The following is a 15,253-nucleotide window of genomic DNA, read 5'->3' on the forward strand; positions in this document are numbered from 1 at the left end:
TTTATCGGTCAAAATTCTTTGGATACCATGTCTTTTTTCCATCATAATTTTCCCAATCGGATTATTTTAGATTCGGATTTTATAATCTGCATCCATTAATTATGTAATCATTTATAGATTTAACCCCATTCAGTCTAATTAAAATCCGAGTCAGAAAAGACATGATATCAGAAGGGTTTTGATCAATCAAAACCCTCATCAATTCTAATAGAGACCACCTAAGTGGTTACTGCTGTTATGATACTAGTTCATTAGTTACAAGTTTTTCTGGTATAATCTCTTTTACTATATATAGTAAATATGCACATGCTTTGTACATAGCAATTCTAGATAATGATACTTATAATAATAATATGCAAATTGCAAAATCCAAACCGAATTGCATAAATACCTAATCCAAATATATGATAAATAGATCAAATTGTGAAGTTTCAAGTATCTTTGATATGCCTACCTGCTTAGGTAGACTCCTTTTTTTGTAGTGGTTTATCTTTTTTGTGTATCTTTTTTCCTTTGTTCATTTATCAAAAAAAATTAAGATTTAAATAGATGGAATTGAATATGGTGAAAAGTAGTAGTTCAATTTATAATTTAAACCTTATAATTAAATAGGGACTAAATCCATTGGTTCCATTTTGGCCCTGGATCGCTATTTTACAAAAAAACGTTAAAATGGTTAGAGAACCGTTGACCCTGTCGGTTTAACCACTAAAATGTTTGACCCAATTAATGGTTCTCGGGTTGCATTCAAACTAATTTTAAATTTATTATTTATTTTAAAATAGAAATTAAAAATTTGAAAAAATAAAGTTTCGTATTTCATAATCTTGTTCGATTATTCCCAATGGTCAAAATTAGTTAGGGTTTTTATTTTGTCCATTTTGATTTTGAGTTTTTTCATTTCTTTGATTCATTTTAAGTTATAACCACAAAAAAAATTGCAACTCCAATTAATAAATCGAAAAATCAATGCAAGAGATGAGAGATTAAACACAACGGTTAGTGAACATGGTGACAACCACCTTTGGCGATGCTTCCTTCTCATCATCATCATCATCTTATTATTATTCCCTTTCTTTTTTTTTCTCAATTCTCACCTTTAACCAACCGCCTCTTTCTCAAAGTCTCACACTCCCCTCTCATAATAATGTATATATATACTAGTAGAGGGGCCCCTCCTTCGTAGGGGCTGCATTGGAATTTTAACATTTCTATTTGCTAACATTAAAAAAGACAATGGTTTCTGATGAGGGTAGATTTGGCCCTCCAATGAAATTGCGACACATGGCACCTCATGACAACTAGGCAAATACCCAGGCAACAACTTACCAAGTTGGTGTCCCACCCGGGTGCCGGTCTGGCTGGCCTAGTGTGGCCTGGCGCGACCTGCACGCGGCCTACAGGCGGCTTGCACGCGGCCTGGCGCGGCCTGCGCGTGACCTGGCGCGGCCTGGCACGGCCTACGAACGACCTGGCGTGGCCTGCATGGCCTATGCGACCTGGTCGGATCAGCCTGGCACATGATCCAACCTGGCTGACCTGGCAACCCATAAGACGCCCATCGATGAACCATAACGACATACCCCGCGAGATCGATAGCTCACCAAGGAGTTCGCCAAGGAGCTCGGTAGCTCACCAAAGAGCTCGCCAAGGAGCTAGGCAGCTCTCCAAGGAGACAGGCAACTCGGCAATGCTCGACACAAGCAGCTCGACATAGCCCAAGGAGCTCGGCATAGCTCCCCCGGGCAGCTCGCCACTTGTAGGGTAGCTCGGTTCAGAAGAGTAGTTTGGCGTATCGCAGGAAGATCTCCTGCCTGACAACCTAGCTCAAACATCGACCCGCCGACTGACACAGGCGTCGACCTGACAACTTGGCCCAGACACCGACCCACCGACTAACACAGGCGACGACCTGACAACCTGGCCCAGACACCGACCCACCGACTAACACAGGCGACGACCTGACAACCTGGCCCAGACACCGACCCGCAGACTGACACAGGCGCCGACCTGACAACCTGGCCCAGACACCGACCCGCAGACCTGACAACCTAGCCCAAACATTGACCCATCGACCTAACAACTTAGCCCAAACATCGACCCGCCGACTGACACAGGCGCCGACCTGGCCGCCTAACACAAGCACCAGCCTGACAACCTCGAGTCTTACCGTTTGAAGGTTTTTCACCCACCTAACCTGCGAGGACACCACTATATAAGGACTTTGACCCCCAAAGCCAGAGGGAGGGAAAAAAGGATGGTAACCCCTGCTCTTTAGCTCTCTCATTTCTCTCTAAGCTCTTTGTGTTTAGAATGCTAACTTAGGCATCGGAGAGTCCTCGTCGGAAAAATACCCCCGGGTCCTCTGATTCAATTCTCGCAGGTCCCTCGGCTCCCGCCGCCTACAAAGGAGAGGAAATCACCTCATGCAGAGGGCAGTCGGGTTGCACTGCACCAGGGAGATCTACCATCCTCTGAGTTGCAGGCCGCCTAGGAGTAGGTCAAATGATGAGTCCACCAGGCAGTTCTCCCCAGGCAGTTCGCCACCAGGAAGTTCGCCACTAGGCAGTTCGCCACCAGGGAGCGCCACTAGGCAGTTCTCCCCCAGGGAATTCGCCACCAAGTAGCTCTCCACCAGAGAGCTCGCCACCAGGCAGTTCCCCACCAAGCAGTTCACCACCAGGGAGCTCGCCACCAAGTAACTCTCCATCAGGGAGTTCGCCACCAAGTAGCTCATCACCAAGGCATGTCACCGCCGGGTCAAATAACGAGGTACTTAGCCAAAAAAAATTATACATCACAAAAAATTGGTACGTGACCAGAAACGGTTACATCAATTGGCGTCGTCTATGGGAACACGCTACAAAAAGCTAAGTTCTCATCCTACAAAAGCTAAGTTCTCATCTTACCAAAACTAAGTCCTCACTTTTTAGAAATTGAAGCTATCACTTTATAGTTTACATTTTTTATGAACTCAAAGACTATGCAGGGAGATAATAGACTAAGTAGCTCTACCAACCTTACTTTCAATCCAGATAATGCCTCATCAGTCCTCTCCGCAAGGTCCCCCCTACAAAGATGAGCTCTTCGTGGCTTCCGCGGGAGTTGGCGGCCAACAGATTGCATAGGCGTCCTTACCGATCAAGCCTCCAAGGCTCCCATGTGAGCTGACGACCTAAAGTTAGTAGTGCTGCCCCCAAAGGTCGAGCTCCTTGTAGCTTCTTGTAGGAGTGGGTGACTGGCATTACGAAGCTAATGCTGCACAATCATAGCTCGACACCTCATAGGCAAAGCCTACGGGCCACATTACTGCTTAAGACCCGGTCACCTCTCCGGCACGGGCAAAGTAAAAAAAGAGTAGACTATGAGTCACTCCCAAAGCCTACAGGCCACATTACTACTTAAGACCCGGTCGCCTCTCCGGAACAGGCAAAGTAAAAAAAGAGTAGACTACGAGTCACTCCCAAAGCCTACGAGCCACATTACTGCTTAAGACCCGGTCGCCTCTTCGGCACGGGCAAAAGTCAAAGAAGAGTAGACTACGAGCCACTCCCAAAGCCTATGGGCCACACTATTGCAAAATATCCAGTCGTTTCCTCACCAGGAGCAAAATCGGAAAAAGTGAATTATAAGTTGCCCTAGAGCCTAAGGGCTACACTACAGAACTGGCGGAGACCCCCTCGCCTTACTGGCAGCTCGCCACATACAGGCAGCTCCCGAAGCCTAAGGAATTGGATCAACACTTACTAGCTCATCGACATACGGGCCAAAAGAAATCTACTCCCTTCACTGAGTTACTCTCAACTCGGGAGTGGGGGGCAATTGATGAGGGCAGATTTGGCCCTCCAGTGAAATTGTGACACATGGCTCCTCGTGACAACTAGGCAACAACTTACCAAGTTGGTGTCCCAACCGGGTGCCGGTCTGGCTGGCCTAGCACGGCCTGGCGCGACCTGCATGTGGCCTACGGGCGACCTGCACGCGGCATGCGTGCAACCTGGCGTGGCCTTCGTGGTCTGGTGCGGCCTGCACGACCTGCGCAACCTATCCGGATCAGCCTGGCACATGATCCGACCAGGCCGACCTGACAACCCATAAGACGCCCACCGATGAACCATAAAGGCATACCCCGCGAGCTCGGTAGCTTACCAAGGAGCTCGGTAGCTCACCAAAGAGCTCGCCAAGGAGATAGACAGTTCTCCAAGGAGCTTGGTAGCTCACCAAAGAGCTCGCCAAGGAGATAGGCAGTTCTCCAAGGAGCTCAGTAGCTCACCAAAGAGCTCATCAAGGAGATAGGTAGTTCTCCAAGGAGCTCGCCACCAAGGAGCCAGGCAGCTCGACAAAGCTCGCTACAAGCAGCTCGGCATAAACCCAAGGAGCTCGGCATAGCTCCCCCGGGCAGCTCGCCACTTGTAGGGTAGCTCGGTACAGAAGAGTAGTTTGGTGTATCGTAGGAAGATCTCCTGCCTGACAACCTGGCCCAAACACCGACCCGCCAACTGACACAGGCGTCGACCTGACAACCTGGCCCAGACACCGACCCGTTGACTGACACAGGCGCCAACCTGACAACCTGGCCCAGACACCGACCCTCCGACTAACACAGGCGCTGACCTGACAACCTGGCATAGACACCGACCCGCCGACTAACACAGGCGCCAACCTGACAACCTGACACAAGTGCCAACCTGACAACCTCGAGTCTTACCATTTGAAGGCTTTTCACCCACCTAACCCGCGAGGACACCACTATATAAGGACTCCGACCCCCAAAGCCAGAGGGAGGGAAAAAAGGATGGTAACCCCTCCTCTCTAGCTCTCTCATTTCTCTCCAAGATTTTTGTAATCAGAATGCAAACTTAGGCATCAGAGAGTCCCCGCCAGGAAAATATCCCCGGGTCCTCTGATTCAGTTCTCGCAGGTCCCTCGGCTCCCGTCGCCTACAAAAGAGAGGAAATCACCTCATGCAGAGGGCAGTCGGGTTGCGTTGCACTAGGGAGCTCCACCATCCTCTGAGTTGCAGGCCGCCTAGGAGCAGGTCAAATGACGAGTCCACCAGGCAGTTTGCCACTAGGCAGTTCGTCACCAAGGAGCGCCACCGGGCAGTTCTCCCCCAGGGAGTTCGCCACCAAGTAGCTCTCCACCAGGGAGCTCACCACCAGGCAGTTCGCCACCAGGGAACTCACTACCAAGCAGTTCACCACCAGGGAGCTCGCCACCAGGCAACTCTTCATCAGGAAGTTCGCCACCAAGTAGCTCATCACCAAGGCACGTCACCATCGGGTCAAATAACGAGGTACTTAGCCAAAAAAAAATTGGTACGTGACCAGAAACGGTTACATCAATTTCTAAATAAGAAACTTGCAATTATAAGTACTCAAGTCTTGAAACTCATATAAAGACTTAAAAGAAATCATAATGTGCTTGTTCTTTAAATATTGCTTCAACAAAGCATCTCATATAAAAAAACACGATCATACAATGATAGTTATGAGTTCTACTTCATAACTATCCTTTGTTTCACATCGAGAACTCCTAGTTAGCCTGGATAATAGGACTGTTTATCCCGTAAATTGTCCAAGCAACCAGTTTCATTTTATCCCAAACCCGATCCTTGGCCAAAAATCATTGAATCAGCCAATGACTCGTGGACCCAGGCAGTCAAACCGTTGACTCGTTCAACGGTTTTTGGCTATTTTTATTTTTTATTTTTGTTGTCAGAATGAGTCATCTATTCAAATTGGATGGTCGAACCATCGACCTGGAAACCGATGGCCAAAACAATTCCGTTTCTGGGTGTTGTACGATTTCTGCAAGTATACAGATCGTGGGCAAGCAATAGTGTGTGAATAGAGTGTCGATCCCGCAGGGAAGGTGTTGTCAAGTACCAAATTTTAAGATTTCTCTATTATTTAGAAATTAGAAATTCAATTCTCAAGCCAAATTAAAGAAATGATAATGCAAGTAAATCGGTTTATTTCAGAATATTATAAAAAGCCTAGGATTTAGGTTTCATCAAATGATTACATATGACATACTTATGATTTCTTAGATTGGTTTGTTGTTGTAGGAATTTATGATCTGATTTTCCCAAATTATATGAAGTTCTCTCTCAAGATACAACACATGTGTTTATGATAACCGCGTGTCTACTCTTATGATCATGGGCAATGAACACAAACCCATTAAGATCAATGGAAATCGGTTTAACAATCACAAAGGAGTGTTCTTATCTCTAAGCAACACATACCCTAGGTCAATTATCTCAATGAACTAGTATTATGCTTCCACTCTCGCTACTTCACACAATACCTTAATTCAAGTAATTAATGGCCAACTAATTACTAGCATTAAACCCTAAGATAAAAGATAAATCCCAACAATCAATGACCCAATCAATTAAACAAAGTCTATCATAGGCAAATCAAAAGACTACATCCAAATCCTAGATCAAGAAATATAGCTACTCATATTATTAATGAAAAGAATTATTCCAACGATAAAATTTAGATTAAACATAAGTGAAATTGAATAATAACAGAGAGTAAAATTTGAAGAAAAAAAAACTCTTGAATAGAAGTTGATTGAGGGGGACTCCTCGCCCTTGAATATTCAATTCTCCTCTTCGCCGCCTTTCTTCTCCTCCTGGGTTGCTGACTGCTTCCTTGGAGGCTGAAGCTCTCTTGGAGGATTTCTCCTTGCTCCCTTGATTGATTGATGGTGCTAGTCCCCCCCCCCCCCCCCCCCCCTTTTTATATAGCTTTAGGAGGAGGGATTGTTTCCAATTCCTTTTTGGAGTTCTTTCTCAAAAATAGAAAATCCTAATTCCTAATGATTAGTTTAGATCTAATCCTATCCTACCTCTTATCTAGTAATTTCAATCTTTTTTATCCTTTTATAATTACATTAGAAAATTAAATCTGATAGGACTCTTTGTAGTTTCCTTATTCTTGCATTCGTATTGGGCTTCTGCTGTGAACTGGCCTTCCTTGCGAGTTGGGCTTCTTTACGAATTTGCTCAGAATTTGGGCTAGATTTTGACTTTGATTCAGTCTGAATCTATCAAAACTCAAAACATGAAAGTTATAGCGTTTTTCTTTATCTTTCCAATGCATCTTGATTCATCTCAATCGGATTCAGGATGGGAGAGTTATGCCCAAATAACTACATGGCACCGAAACTATGCAAAATTACCCAATTATCCTTGTTTTTCTCTTGACGCTTTTTTTCATGCCCTAAATCGAAATACAAGCATAATGAGTCCAATTAAGTACTAATTAAGTATAAAAGACTGAATATTTAGGGATAAATGATAAATTTTATTCTTATCACTAGGTCATTTTTTCTAGATGTCAATAATTAGACAAAATAACTTTATAGTCATAGTCATGGGAAGGGTGGACATTGCAAGGGATTCTAAAACCTTGAAAGATACAGAAAAAAATTGGCGATAAATCCACCAAACTGGAAAAAAACAAAGAAAAAAAAATAAAAAAATCGAGTCCAAAGTTCTGCTTTGGGACGAAGTTAAATATACATGCAATCAAAGAAAGAGACAACGCAGATCGACCCGTTGACCCGTTTAATGGTTTTTGGACTTTTTTTATATTTTTAATTGGGAACTGTCCAGCCAACCAGTTCCATTTTATCCCAATCCCGGTCCCTGGTAAAAAACCATTGAATCGGTCAATAACCCATTGACTCGAGCGGTCAAACCGTCTACCCGTTGACCCGTTCAATGGTTATGGCAGCTTTTTATTTTTAAAAGTTTTGTCGTTAGAATGGGTCGTCCTTCAGTCGTATCGTTGACCCAAAAACCGGTGGCCAAAACATTTTTTGTTTTTGGGTTGTATGAGTCACATGCTCAAATGACATAACATGTATGATACTAATTATTGGACCTCATGCGCTCAATTTTTTGCTTGTAATTTTTGTTGTTAAAATGGGTCATCAATTCGAACCACCGTTTTTTTATTTTTTTAATTGGGAATCGTCCAAGCAACCGATTATGCTTTGCCCCAATCCTGGTCCTTGGCCAAAAACCGTTGAATCGGTCAATGGCCCATTGATCCGAGCGGTTGAACCATCGACCCATTGACCCATTCAGTGGGGTTTTTTGCTGTTTTTTATTTTTTAATTTTTGTTGTTAGAATGGGTCGTCCGTTCGAACTAGATGATCAAACTGTCGACCCGAAAACCGGTGGCCAAAACGGTTCCATTTTGGGGTCGTATGAGTCACATGCTCGAATGACATATATAACACGTATGATACTGCTTAATGGACCTCACACACTTAATTTTTTGCCTGTAATTTTTGTTGTCGAAACAGGCCTTCCGTTCGAACCAAATGGTCGAATTGTCGACCCGAAAATTGGTGGCCAGAACGGTCGAACTGTCATACTTAATTTTTGTTTAATATGACATATACATGACATTATACATGTGCCTAAATGCTTTTTTGCAAAATTTATGTATTTTTTTAATTTTATAATTTATTTATGACATTAAAGGTTAACACATTTAACCCAAAAGTTGAACTATTTACAATTAGTTTTTATATTTCATTTTTGGTAAGTTCTAAATCATATATTTCATTTTTATTTTCAATAAAAATAAGTCTTGTTTATTACACTTATTTTTTAATTTGATTAATAAAAATATCATAAATGTGTCTATTTCTTTGTAATTTTCTACATTTATTTCTATTTTAAAAAATTTATTGCCTACCTATGACTCTATAGGTTGATCAATTTGATTCAGATTGTTGAATTGCTTAGCCACATTGATAAAAAATGATTTTGTTTTTGAGTCAATTTTAAAATTATGAGTTTATATTGTTAAAATATTGACATAGATCTAATTAGTAGTATTTATTAGTGAAAAATAACTTAAAAATACATGATTTAATAAGAGAAAATGAGATTTAATAGCTTAAGTATAAAACTTAGTGAGAGGGGATTAAATGAATTGAAAAGTAATAATTGAAGCTACATTTTCAAACCTTGCAATTAGAGATGGAGAGATGGATTAAACACAAAAATATGACCATTATAATAACCATTAAAAATATAATAAAATAACTTTTATACCTTTTCTAAAACAAAAAAATAAAAGATAATTTGTACACTACAATTACACTTAATAAAAAAATACACTGCATTCACACTTTTAAGAGGAATCGGATCCAGATATTGCGAAATCCGACCCGAATATAGCATCCGGTGAGAATACATTTATCGAACTTCATTAATCATTAACCCAAGACTTGCTGCATGGAAATGTGAATCCATTGCCGACAAGGCAACAACCAATAATCCCACTAAACGTCGATTGGCGGGCTGCAGGTCCGGGTCGGTGCCTTTATGGTCTTATATATAGGGTTTCTCAATTATTAATGTGATTTTATATCCCTGTGCAATGACAAAAATACCCATGCTTTTCAACATGTCTCCCCTTTAGAAAACCACTCAAGTCAATGTTTCAGGGACACAGAGGAGACCATGCATTCATGCCGTAGATATCGGGCTATGGTGCGCTTCCTGTTCCTGGCCAATAGGTCCACCCGATGGGCCGATAGTTGGTCCAGGGTAGTAGGTGGCTGAGTCCGGCTAAGTTTGTACCACTGACCCACATATATGTACTTCTAACAATCATGTAGTTGGTCATGATCAGTTTTACTACTGACCCACATATGCATTCAAGACGTAGTTGGTCCGGGTTAGGTGGCTGAGTCCGACTGGGCTGGAGTCCGTTTGGTTCTAAATCCCCAATGATGGTCCAATTTCGGTTGGACGTACATTCTTTCTAGAATAATAATATTCCGGGCCCATTTGGGAGGGCCGGAGGGTTAAACTGACCAAACTGGTTCAACTGTTTTTGAAGTGCTCTAGATAAATTATTCAAAGACGCTGAAGCATACAGCTCTTTAATTGATGGACTGACAATCAACTTGCGCTCGCTCTGTTTCTCATCAAACATAATTTATAGGCTGTTCATATGAGCTCTTTCAAAAGGGATGAGTTGAAGATTGAGCTAAACTGGTTCAGTTGTTTTGAAGTGATTGGAAGAATTATTCAACATTTAAGCAGACAACCTTTCAAATGACTGACTGACAGCTTGGACTCTTTCGATTTTTTTTTTTCACCAAACATAACTTCTAGTCTGTCTGTATGGGACCCGCATGCATCAGAAATCTAGAAGCAATATTTTCAAACCATTGAACCGGACAGTTGCACTGTTCGGCCTGAAAACCATTCAGGCAACCGGTTGTATTTCACCTCTAATCCATTCTTTGGCAAAATGTCTTTGACTCGGTCAAAAACCTGCTGAACGAATGACCAGAAAAATCAAACCATTGACTCATTTGACCCAAACTACAAATTTTGACCTTTTTTATTTTAATTTGGAATGAACCTATCTGTTTAAATCAAAAGATCAAACCGATGACCCAGAAATCAGTGGCCAAAGTGGTTCCGGTTCCAGGTATTTTTAAAACATCGCCCAGAAGCGATTTCCCTTCAACCCTCCCAAGTGGGTGAACAGCAAATTGGGTGTTTTAGTGTTTATATGGTCCAACCATTCAACCCGGTCCAATTTTCACAATCTTGATTTTGCATTATTATATACTCGTACTCATTATTGATCAAGAGCCCCAGGCCCCAGGCAGCCCAGCTGCATTAAACAAAGAGGACTAAAGAATCTATGCTGGTACACCGCTTCCATGGAGAGGTTTTGTCCTCTAAGAAAGAAGAAACCCAATAAAAAAAGAGAGAGAAAATTACAAAAGGCAAAAGCTATCCCACCTTTACACAATCCTCTTAAGTCTTAACTAATTCCCTTTTAAAAATATTGCCACGTGGAGGGCTGACATGGTCAAATCCAAACCGTCCACCCAACAAGGGGCCCACATCCAACCTTACGTAGGGACACTTCTTTTTTGTCAATTTGCATTTTGCAGCCTTTAAGCGCGTCTTAATAAAGGTATTTGCTTTTGGTCCTCGTCAGGTCACAGGTGCGGTTTGAGGTGGCAGTGGACCCCCCCTTTTGGCCGCAGCTAGCTCGGCTTCAGTTCAAAGACGTGCATTAACAGCAGCTAATTAAAGTTGTTGGCCCTAAACATGATTACCAAACACTCATTAATTATTTAATTTCTGGGTTTGTGTGTGGATTAATTGACCATTTGCGAGCTCTGAGAGTTTGAATTCTACACATCAAAGGAATCCAGCGGTCAACTCTGGTTCAACCGTCCAGAACTGAGTACTGCTGTGAATTTGGGTTTGAATTTGAAAATGTCACTTTTGGGTTCTCAGAAAAATATTTATATAAAAAGTCTAAAATAGAAAACCCGAGAAAATGATATAAAGAAGGAGAAAATGTCCTTTTCCTGTTTGGACTGCGTCACCAGTATTCTTTCTAGGGGAGAGGTCGGTTTGGTCGGTCGGCTTGTGGGCTTGTGGCGTCCACTACGAAACCCAAAAGTTGATTTGGCTAGAGCTCAATTACCAAACGAGCCCCAACTGTTGGTCCAAACTGCAAGCCCTTCCAGCGCACCTAATTATGCAGAGAAATTCAAATTCTATGACAAAACTGCCCTCACTACTCCAATCTCTCCCTTCCTTAACCATTGTGACTTTCTCACAGTTGAAAGTTGAAACGTATCAAGGTACTACTACTAGTAAAGAGTTGGGCTTGCCACCAGCCCCTCTACGGTTCACCCACATTCTTCAAATTTTCAATCTCCTCATTTTTTTTTTAATTCCTTAAATTACCTTTCAACATACATGTACGTAAAGAGTTGGGCTTGCCACCAGCCCCTCTACGGTTCACCCACATTCTTCAAATTTTCAATATTCTCAATTTTTTTATTCCTTAAATTACCTTTCAACATACATAGTAGTTATTCATACCATCAAAGTATAAAGGGTATCAAACTAATATTATACGAATGTCTATGATGAATTTATAATTTATTGCACGTTTGATATGAGTTGATAACTCATTGCATATTTGCGATAAATTCATATCTAAAATAGGTTGTGATGAATTTTATCCTACGTGGATATGTGATGAATTTTGGACACGCACAAACTTACGATGAACTTTGGCATGCAAGGGAAATAGTGATGTCATCCACGCAGGTATCGTTAAATTATGCACGTGACAGGACACCTCGTGGGCTTAATAAGGGCATGCAAGGGAAATAGTGATATCATCCACGCCACATCATTTTAAAAGGGTCACGAAAGGAAGTAGCACATGTGTATTATGAGAATCCTCAGATAAAAGGAAGGTTCGTTTTTGAGATATTTCATAAGACACGTGGCAAAACTCTAGCAATACTCTTTAACAACTGACATCAAATCTGAAAATCCCTTTCCTAATGAGAATCGAACACTTTTGGCTCATTCCTTTTGGGACTTCAGGATCTCTCCCTTTAAATAAGGGTCCATCTCATAATGAAATCATCATTCTATCATCCCATTTTCCCTAAACCTTTAACCTACTTATTGCCCTTGGCTTTCCTTTGTCCTTCGAGGAGACCCCCTCATGTAACCTCATCACCTCACTTATACAACCTTTTTATCTAATGCATGTGGAATTTTCTTTTCTAAATTTTTTAAATAAAAATGTTTTTCATCAGCAATTCACAAATGCCAAAATATTCTTATAATAATAATAATAATAATAGATTTTTCTACAAAGGCCCAACTTGGAAACCCACTAAACTTAGAAATTATAATGTTGAACCCAATATAACATGCTACTATGCTTGAATTAATTCAAACTTAAATCCTAATTGAAGTAAAAGAGAGAAAAAGATGTTAGAGGCACATGTGCATCACAATGGGATTCAATTCCGAATAGCACACATTTTCATGTAGGTTCTAGGGGTATATTTGAATCCAAAATCCAACAGATCTTAATTCCATTCGAAATCCAACAGATATGTAAAACATTTGAATTCAGTTCGGTTGGAATATCAATTAGCCTAAATTTATAAAATTGAATTTAAAACAAGAAAAATATATTACAAATAGAAAATATTAGGTTCATCTAAATCCCAAGGCTTACTTAATTCTAAAAAAATATTTTAATATTGAAAGGCGGTCTTTTATATATGCATATATAAACAGATTCACTGGGGTTATGACTAAATGGATATCCAAATAACAAATGAATCGGATTCAAACTCGAGTCAAATTAAATCCGATCCATTTGTATCGCTATTGTGTTCCAATGCCATGATGTATACAATTACTACTTTACTAGATATGGAAGGCTCATGTCTTAAGGTATTTGGATAATGATCAATCCAACTTCATTTTGATCATCAAAGAGCTCACAAATTGCTTAAAAACTTAATCACTGAGGCTCTGTTTGGTATAGAGAAAGGAAATGAAAGGTGGAAAAACTTTTATAAAACTTGTGTAGGTTTTCCTACTTTTACTATCCTTTCCCGCCTTTTCCTTCAAACCAAATATATACTAAAAGACAAAGTAATAAATCATTCAATCCACCGTTTCAGCCGTTATCAAAGGGTCGATACTATGTAGTAACACTTATTAGGTCATCATTCTTTTTCTTTTTCATTTTTACCTCCATAGTAGGTCAGTTTGGGTTTAGGTAAGACTCCTCATCTACCTTTCTAAAACCAGTAACAGCCTTCTCCATCTATAAACATGCCTATAGCCATACATAACATTGCTAGCCAAGGGTTTTAAAACCAACCTGGAAAACGAATTGGTCACAAGTCCAGTTCTTGGATCGAATTTGGCCCATTCTGACAAAAAAAAAAAAAAGGGTTAAAACCGTTAGAATGGTTAGCTGTTTGGGTCATCGGTTTGCTGACCAAAATCAACAATTTTTTAAGAAAATCTAGTTTTGGAGAAAATCGGAATCAGTTCTCGATTTTTCCAGTCCAATCCGGTTTTGAAAACCATATTGATAGCCAATGGAAGAGGATAAAGTGAAGTTTACTACACAAATCTATTCCTTAAGTAGAGATCAAATCAGCCCCCCATAAGACTGTGCCCTACAACGTCCCATAGCTAGACCTGTTCATGGGCCAGGTGCCCCGACGGGCCGGCCCGACCCCCGGACAGACTTGAACAAGCTTATAGGCCTGCGGACTTAAATTCGGGCCAAAAAGTTCGACCCGCAATAAATTCGAGTCGGGCTCGGGTTTTGTCAAAATAGCCCGGTCCGACCTAATATTAAACTTAAAATTAGTTATGTGGTTATATCCATTTAAATAATTTTTTTTGATTTAAGAATGTAAAATTGTGTTTTAAAATATAAAAGAAAGGAAAAACTACCATCTTATAGGCCCATTGTTCATTTAAATAGAAAAAAAAATACTATCTGAATTTTTATTTCTAATTTGAATAGGAAAAATTGTTTTTTTTTTCAATTAGGTCGGGCTTCGAGCTCGGGCTCGAGCCTAATATATTTTCATTAGTGACAAGTGAAAGCCCGGCCCGACCCATGAACAGGTCTACCTTACAAATACTGAAATACATAATGGAGCATAAGTAACATTGTCCATCAAACAACACATTTAGCAGTTTAAATCCTCAAAAGCTATTGCCTTCCATTGTTTTTGATGATATGGCAGTTGTTTTTATTTTGAAAAAACAAAATAAAATTTTTTGGCAAACACCCCATAATGATCACTGTCCAATAAAAAATTAGTGGAGAATATTGATTATTTCTTTTTTCTTATTAAAAAAATTGATAAACATTTTTGGGAGATGGAGTCATTAAGATTGGATTGTTTTTGCTGATGTGGTATTGTGGTAATTATTTTTTTTGGTTTGTGAAAATCAAAATCATAAATATTAATGGCACACTCCCTTAGTGAAAAAAGCCCAATAAAAATTAGTGAAGAATATCAATTATTTGTTTTTTCATATCTAAAACCATATAAACATTTTTGAAAGATGGAATACTCATAAAAATTGGATTGTTTTGCTTATGCGGCAAGTGTTTTTGTTTTGAAAACCAAAATCACCAATATTGTCAAACACCCCCTTATTGGAATATATGAATAATTTGTTTTTCTTTTGTAAGACTATACAAACATTTGTTTTTCGTTTTTCTTTTGTTGTGGTAATTGTTTTTGTTTCGAAAATCAAAATAAAAAATATTGGCAAACAACCCGAGTGGAAAATATGAATGATTCGTTTTTCTTATGTAAAACTACATAAAAACTTTTGAAAGATGGAATCATTAACACAAAATTTCAAATCATAAG

The sequence above is a fragment of the Nelumbo lutea genome, chromosome 7 (assembly GCF_056320005.1).
Source record: "Nelumbo lutea isolate HS-2025 chromosome 7, American lotus-T2T, whole genome shotgun sequence".
NCBI lineage: Eukaryota > Viridiplantae > Streptophyta > Magnoliopsida > Proteales > Nelumbonaceae > Nelumbo > Nelumbo lutea.